At 55.7% G+C, this 8,300-nt stretch overlaps 1 protein-coding gene across 1 annotated transcript in view; it reads left to right on the top strand.

Moving 5' to 3' along the window:
- Positions 1-7,083: 7,083 nt before the first annotated feature.
- LOC147086614 (uncharacterized) overlaps positions 7,084-8,300 on the top strand; it is a 100,961-nt gene continuing 99,744 nt past the window's right edge. The window contains exon 1 of the mRNA XM_085978283.1: positions 7,084-7,447. The gene's annotated coding sequence lies outside the window, so the exon portion shown is untranslated. The remainder of the gene's footprint in view (positions 7,448-8,300) is intronic.

The following is an 8,300-nucleotide window of genomic DNA, read 5'->3' as shown; positions in this document are numbered from 1 at the left end:
CCATTCATTGTGTGTGTGCACAGTAAGATCCCACTGCAGGGTGGCCCATTCTTTGTGTGTGTGCACAGTAAGATCCCACAGCAGGGTGACCCATTCTTTGTGTGTGTGCACAGTAAGATCCCACAGCAGGATGGCCCATTCTTCTGTGGGTGCACAGTAAGATCCCTCAGCAGGCTGGCCCATTCTTTGTGTGTGTGCACAGTAAGATCCCACAGCAGGATGGCCCATTCTTCTGTGGGTGCACAGTAAGATCCCACAGCAGGGTGGCCATTCTTTGTGTGTGTGCACAGTAAGATCCCACAGCAGGGTGGCCCATTCCTTTTGCGTGTGTGCACAGTAAGATCCCACAGCAGGTTGGCCCATTATTTTGTGTGTGTATCTGTGCACAGTAAGATCCCACAACAGGATGGCCATTCTTCTGTGGGTGCACAGTAAGATCCCACAGCAGGATGGCCATTCTTTGTGTGTGCACAGCAAGATCCTGCAGCAGCTCTGCCCCTACCAACTACCGCGATAAACGACCAGATCATCGGTTTATTTTAATGAACTCCCCCCCCCCCCCCCCCCGGCTCTTCTTCCAGTAGCGGCCGTGGGATCTTTTATGCCCACCCAAGAGAGCAGACGGGGGCCTCGGTTTAAGTCCCTCAGTGCTGCACTGGGAGTGTCGGCCTGGATGATGGGCGTGGGGCTCGAATCCACGACCTTCTGACTCGGGCTGTTAATCGACAATCTGATGCCAATGCAAAGGCCAGGCGTGCGGTTATCTAGGTAGCTGTTTCTAGCCCTCTGCCGAGGGTGTAGGCTGTGTTGTGGAGTTAGCTTCCTCCCCTCAGTGCAGGGTGTAAGGACATTTTTTTTTAAAGAGTTTTATTTAAAGGTGTTACTATCATTTTGTCTAGACCTTGATGTCATTACAGTTTTATTTTAAATTGGCGGTTCTGTGGTCTGGTCCTGCACCAGTTCTGTTGCTGATGTGGAATCTCCCTACTTGGGGGCTAACATAGAAACATAGAAGATAGGAGCAGGAGTGGGCCATTCGGCCCCTCGAACCTGCTCCGCCATTCAATGAGATCATGGCTGATCATCCAAATTCAGTACCCTGTCCCTGCTTTCTCCCCACATCCCTTGATCCCTTTAGCCTTAAGAAATATATCTAACTCCTTCTTGAATATATTTAATGAATTGGCCTCCACTGCCTTCTGTGGTAGAGAATTCCACAGGTTCACCATTCTCTGGGTGAAGAAATTCCTCCTCATCTCTGTCCTAAATGGCTTATCCCTTATCCTTAGACTGTGACCCCTGGTTCTGGACTCCCCGGCCATCAGGAACATCCTTCCTGCATCTAGTCTGTCTAGTCCTGTTAGAATTTTATAAGTTTCAATGAGATCCCCTCTCATTCTTCTAAACTCCAGCAAGTACAAGCCCAATCGACCCAATCTCTCCTCATACGTCATTCCTGCCATCCCAGGTATCAGTCTGGTGAATCTTCGCTGCACTCCCTCCATGGCAAGAACATCCTTCCTCAGATAAGGCGACCAAAACTGCACACAATACTCAAGGTATGGTCTCACCAAGGCCCTGTACAACTGCAGCAAGACATCCTTGTTCCTGTACTCGAATCCTCTCGCTACGAAGGCCAACATTCCATTTGCCTTCTTAACCGCCTGCTGCACCTGCATGCTTACCTTCTAGGGTGATGCTAGTTACCAGGGAGTATCCGCATGTGGCAGCGGACCATATAAAGCTCTGGTCAGACCCCATCTGGAGTAACTGGGTTCAGTTCTGGGCCCCGCCCCTCAGGAAGGAGATCTTGTCCTCGGAGGGGAAGCAGCACAGATTCACCAGAATGATACCCGGGGGGCTAAAAGGGTTAAACTCCGAGGACAGGTTGCACAGACTGGGCTTGTATTCCCTCGAGTTTAGAAGATTCAGGGGCGATCTAATCGAGGTGTTGAAGATGATGTAAGGAGTTGATCGGGTCGAGAGAGAGAGAAACTATTTCCTCTGGTGGGGGGAGTCCAGAACAAGGGGGGGCGTCACCTTAAAATTAGAGCCAGGCCGTTCAGGGGTGATGTCAGGAAGCACTTCTTCACACAAAGCGGGGTGGAAATCTGGAACTCTCCCCACCAAAAAGCTGTTGAGGCTGGGGGTCAATTGAAAAATTGAAAACCGAGATCAATCGATCTTTGTTGGGCAAGGGTATCGAGGGATATGGAACCGAGGCGGGTCAATGGAGCTGAGATACAGATCGGCCATGATCTGATTGAATGGCGGGACAGGCTCGAGGGGCTGAATGGCCTCCTCCTGCTCCTATGATTTTGTGATGGGCTTGTCTCCCTCAGTGCGCCCTGTTTATTTTTGCCTGTAGTTTAGGGGTGGGTGTCTGTGAGGTTCCTGGGAGGTGTCTCCTTAGTGGAGAGAGAGAGATGGACACCTTCTCTCAAATACTGACACAGCGCGGTCTTCACTGTTTCAATGGCACTTTTTAATGTTTGCATTTGGTCGGAGCTGCGAGGCTGAGGCACGGCGGTTAAAAACCCAACCGGCTCACGCATGTCCCTTCTGGGGAAGGAAATCTGCCGTCCTTGCCCGGTCCAGGCCTGCACGTGACTCCCGTCCCGCACCCAACGTGGTGGTTGACTTAAATAAAAACAGAAAATTGCTGGAGATACTCAGCAGGTCAGGCAGCATCTGTGGAGAGAGAAACAGAGTTAACGTTTCAGGTCGACGACCTTTCGTCAGAACTGGAAACAAGCAGGAAATGGAACAGATTTGTAAGCAAGTTTAGGGCCTGGGAAATGGGGGAGGGTATGAAAGAACAAAGGAGGAAGGTCTGTGATGGGATAGAAGGCGAGACATTGAGAGACATTAAGAGATATTCAAGGCAAAAGGAGACGGTAATGGGACAGGTTAAGGAACAAAGGGGGGAAATTCAGTTGTTTGCGCCTCCTGTTAGCGCCTTACGAGGGCGCAAAGCCACTAGCGCCCGGGCACGGTGATGTTTGCGCCGCTCGCGAAATTAACTAGACATTTTGCGGCGGCGCTAAACACCACCGCCACGATCTCCTGCGCCGGCAGATCGTGACGTCAGTCGAGCGCGTAGCGCCCCGGACCGGATATTGAGTGTCGCCCCCTGCCTTACCGCCTGCCGCTAGCAACGACAGGTTGAGGGGAGCGTTTTGTGGTCGGGAAGGGACTGGGGGAGCGCTATTTAAAGACGACCGCTTCCTGACCTTTTTTTGTCGGTGACCTTTTTGCACCACGCATTCTGAGAGAGAGAGAGAGAGACTTCTGGAGAGATTCAACGCTGTGTGAAGGAGTTTTGGGGACTGAGCAGCACTTTGCAGGTTGGTTTTGATTTGCCCTTGCATCGATTTAGAAGAGACTGTGGGGGCTGCACTCTGAGCTCTTTCCCTGGGCCTCTCCCTTGTTCTTTCCAGCAGATTTGATGTACAGGTCTCTCCAGGCCGAGATTCAAGGCTGCAATGAGCAGGGTGTGGATGGAGAGCAAGATCGACCTGACCCTCTAAGAACTGGCTGGCGCCAGTGTGTCTGTGTTCCATCGCTGACTGACATCACATGAGCTTCGCCAGCGCTCTGAGGTAGCGCCTCGCTCCTCGGCATTAGCGCCTTAAGACAGGTGTGCAGCGCCTGATTTAACGCTTCAATCACCTCCAGGGGCGATAGAAGCCAAGTTTGCCGTCGGAGGCGATAATTAGCGGCAGGCGCTAAACTTTGCGCACGGCCGATAATGGCGCCCCAAATGGGGCGATAACGAATTTCTCCCCCAAAGGATGGCTCTAGATGAAGTGTAAATTGCGCTGGCAGAATGAAAGACAGCTGCCATGTGGGAGAGAGGAACAAAAAGTGTGGATAAAAAATATATATATAATAGGGGCCAGGTTATAGTCTGAAATTGTTGAACTCGATGTTGAGTCCGGAAGGCAGTAAAGTTCCTAATCGAAACATGAGGTGCTGTTCCTCGAGCTTGACTTAACTGCCCTCGGAAGTGGGCTTAGCGAGTTACAAACCGTTACTGTTACCAACTGGTGACGGTCAATAAATGCCAGCCTTGCTGGCAATGCCCACATCCCGAAAAATCCTGCTCCGCCGGCCTGGTATTCCAAGAAGAGACTGAACGGAAACGGTTCGGGCTGAGGAAGGAGGCAAGGCAAACTCGGGACTGGAAAGGGAGCGGCAGCTGTACGAATTTTTTAATTTTTTTTTAAACCTTGCAATTCTCGCGAACGGAAAGTCCTGCAGCAGAATGCAGTGGGATGGGAGCTATTGCAGATGAGAGGAATGAAGGAGAGGGGCGAAAAATCAGAGAATTTACCCCTGATTTTTCATCTAGTAAATTTGGACCAGCATCGCCACCATCTGTCTCTCGGCCCTGGATTCTCTTTCTCGCCTCTGATCCGACAACAGCTTTGGCCTTTTTCCCTTGAACCCCTCTTTCTTCAGTTATTTGGCTGGCTAGATATTGTGAGGCCCATTTCTTAATCGCTGTTACCTCCTCTTGAACGCTCTGATGTTGCTGACCAAGGCTTGTTAACTTCCGTGATCACTGCGTTCCTCCTGTTCCTAACTTCCCTCAGTAATCGTGGTCACCTGCTTGATTTGGGATACTTCAATTTGCTCTCGCACTGGGATTATATTCTAATTTGGTATTCTCATCCTTGTTTTCAAATCCGCTCCGTGGCCTCAGTACTGAGGGAGAGTCGCACTGTCGGAGGGGCAGTACTGAGGGAGCGCCGCACTGTCGGAGGGGCAGTACTGAGGGAGCGCCGCACTGTCGGAGGGGCGGTACTGAGGGAGCGTCGCACTGTCGGAGGGGCGGTACTGAGGGAGCGCCGCATTGTCGGAGGGGCGGTACTGAGGGAGCGCCGCCCTGTCGGAGGGGCAGTACTGAGGGAGCGCCGCACCGTCGGAGGGGCGGTACTGAGGGAGCGCCGCCCTGTCGGAGGGGCAGTACTGAGGGAGCGCTGCACTGTCGGAGGGGCAGTACTGAGGGAGCGCCGCACTGTCGGAGGGGCAGTACTGAGGGAGCGCCGCACCGTCGGAGGGGCAGTACTGAGGGAGCGCCGCACCGTCGGAGGGGCAGTACTGAGGGAGCGCCGCACTGTCGGAGGGGCAGTACTGAGGGAGCGCCGCACTGTCGGAGGGGCGGTACTGAGGGAACGCCGCACTGTCAGAGGGGCAGTACTGAGGGAGCGCCGCACTGTCGGAGGGGCGGTACTGAGGGAGCACCGCACTGTCGGAGGGGCAGTACTGAGGGAGCGCCGCACTGTCGGACGGGCAGTACTGAGGGAGCGCCGCACTGTCGGAGGGGCAGTACTGAGGGAGCGCCGCACTGTAGGAGGGGCGGTACTGAGGGAGCGCCGCACTGTCGGAGGGGCGGTACTGAGGGAGCGCCGCACTGTCGGAGGGGCGGTACTGAGGGAGCGCCGCACTGTCGGAGGGGCGGTACTGAGGGAGCGCCGCACTGTCGGAGGGGCGGTACTGAGGGAGCGCCGCACTGTCGGAGGGGCAGTACTGAGGGAGCGCCGCACTGTCGGAGGGGCGGTACTGAGGGAGCGCCGCACTGTCGGAGGGGCGGTACTGAGGGAACGCCGCATTGTCGGAGAGGCAGTACTGAGGGAGCGCCGCACTGTCGGAAGGGCAGTACTGAGGGAGCGCCGCATTGTCAGTTGGGCAGTACTGAGTGAGCGCTGCACTGTCGGAGGGGCAGTACTGAGGGAGGGCCGCACTGTCAGAGGGGCAGTACTGAGGGAGGACCGTACTGTCGGAGGGGCAGTACTGAGGGAGCGCCGCACTGTCGGACGGGCAGTACTGAGGGAGCGCCGCACTGTCGGACGGGCAGTACTGAGGGAGCGCCGCACTGTCGGAGGGGCAGTACTGAGGGAGCGCCGCACTGTCGGAGGGGCAGTACTGAGGGAGTGCCGCACTGTTGGAGGGGCAGTACTGAGGGAACGCCGCACTGTCGGAGGGGCAGTACTGAGGGAACGCCGCACTGTCGGAGGGGCGGTACTGAGGGAACGCCGCACTGTCGGAGGGGCGGTACTGAGGGAGCGCCGCACTGTCGGAGGGGCGGTACTGAGGGAGCGCCGCACTGTCGGAGGGGCAGTACTGAGGGAGCGCCGCACTGTCGGACGGGCAGTACTGAGGGAGCGCCGCACTGTGGAGGGGCAGTACTGAGGGAGCGCCGCACTGTCGGAGGGACAGTACTGAGGGAGCGCCGCACTGTCGGAGGGGCAGTACTCAGGGAGCGCCGCACTGTTGGAGGGGCAGTTCTGAGGGAGCACCGCACTGTCGGAGGGGCGGTACTGAGGGAGCACCGCACTGTCGGAGGGGCAGTACTGAGGGAGCGCCGCACTGTCAGACGGGCAGTACTGAGGGAGCGCCGCGCTGTGGAGGGGCAGTACTGAGGGAGCACCGCACTGTCAGAGGGACAGTACTGAGGGAGCGCCGCACTGTCGGAGGGGCGGTACTGAGGGAGCGCCGCACTGTCGGAGGGGCGGTACTGAGGGAGCGCCGCACTGTCGGAGGGGCAGTACTGAGGGAGCGCCGCACTGTCGGAGGGGCAGTATTGAGGGAGCGCCGCACTGTCGGAGGGGCAGTACTGAGGGAGCGCCGCACTGTCGGAGGGGCAGTACTCAGGGAGCGCCGCACTGTTGGAGGGGCAGTTCTGAGGGAGCACCGCACTGTCGGAGGGGCGGTACTGAGGGAGCACCGCACTGTCGGAGGGGCAGTACTGAGGGAGCGCCGCACTGTCAGACGGGCAGTACTGAGGGAGCGCCGCGCTGTGGAGGGGCAGTACTGAGGGAGCACCGCACTGTCAGAGGGACAGTACTGAGGGAGCGCCGCACTGTCGGAGGGGCGGTACTGAGGGAGCGCCGCACTGTCGGAGGGGCGGTACTGAGGGAGCGCCGCACTGTCGGAGGGGCAGTACTGAGGGAGCGCCGCACTGTCGGAGGGGCAGTATTGAGGGAGCGCCGCACTGTCGGAGGGGCAGTACTGAGGGAGCGCCGCACTGTCGGAGGGGCCGTCTTTCGGATGAGACGTTAAACCGAGGCCCCGTCTGCCCTCTCGGGTGGATGTAAAAGATCCCACGGCCACTATTGGAAGAAGAGCAGGGGGAGTTCTCCCCGGTGTCCTGGGGCCAATATTTATCCCTCAACCAACATCACTAAAACAGATGATCCGGTCATTATCACATTACTGTTTGTGGGAGCTTGCTGTGCGTAAATTGGCTGCTGCGTTTTCCACATGACAGCTTTCAAAGAAAGACTTGCATTTTCATCGCTACTTTCATGACCACAGAACGTCCCAAAGCGTTTTCAAAACTATTTCATCATCTGTGAAGCACTTTGGGAATCCTGAGATCGTAAAATAGGAGCAGACGAAGAAAGACTACGAAAAATTCAAAGATGGGTTTAGAATGCATGTACGTAAACGCACAAAGTGTGACGAATAAGGTTGGTGAGCGACAAGCACAATTAGCCGTGTGGCAATAACGGAAACATGGCTTAAAAACTGTGAGGACTGGGCACATAATATTCAAGGGTACAAGGTGTTCAGAAAAGATGGGGAAGGGAATAAGGGAGGTGGGGTGGCAGTGCTGATTAAGGAAGACATTGTAGTGTTGGAAAGGGAGGATGTCCTTGAGGGGACAAGCACAGAATCCATTTGGTTAGAGTTGAGGAGCTAAAAGGGTCTGATCACACTATTGGGGGTATTCTATAGGCCTCCAAATAGTGAGAGGGAGGGAGAGGAGCAAATCTGCAGGGAAATCGCAGAGATATGCAAGAGCTATAGAGTGGTGATATTGGGAGACTTTAATTACCCAAATATCGATTGGGATAATGCTAGGGTAAAGGGAAAGGAGGGGGAGGAATTTCTGAAATGTGTGCAGGAGAATTTCCTTGACCAATATGTTCTTGGCCCAACTAGGAAGGAGGCATTGCTGGATCTGGCGCTGGGGCATGAGGTGGGCCAGGTCGACCGAGTGTCTGTGGGAGAACACTTGGGTATGAGTGATCATCGTACCATAAGATTTAGATTAGCAATGGAGAGGAGCGAGGAACAATCTAGAGTGGAACTTCTAAACTGGAATAGGGCTAACTTCAATGGGATGTGACAGGATCCAGCACATCACGCTGTGGTACTGCAGGCCTCACTCCCCTGGGCCACCAGGGATCAGAGTGCCAGCAAAAGAGCCGGGCACTCAAGAGAAGTGCCGGGCTCACGGAAGGCAGCCGGCACCCCGCGGAGGGGGGGGGCTTCACAGGAGGCCGGGG

Source organism: Somniosus microcephalus, unplaced genomic scaffold, assembly GCF_052327205.1.
Source record: "Somniosus microcephalus isolate GS21.2 unplaced genomic scaffold, FLI_Smic_1.0 unresolved_chr7, whole genome shotgun sequence".
Lineage (NCBI taxonomy): Eukaryota > Metazoa > Chordata > Chondrichthyes > Squaliformes > Somniosidae > Somniosus > Somniosus microcephalus.
Note: the sequence above shows the minus strand (reverse complement) of the source record. Positions and strands in the feature narration are given on the sequence as shown.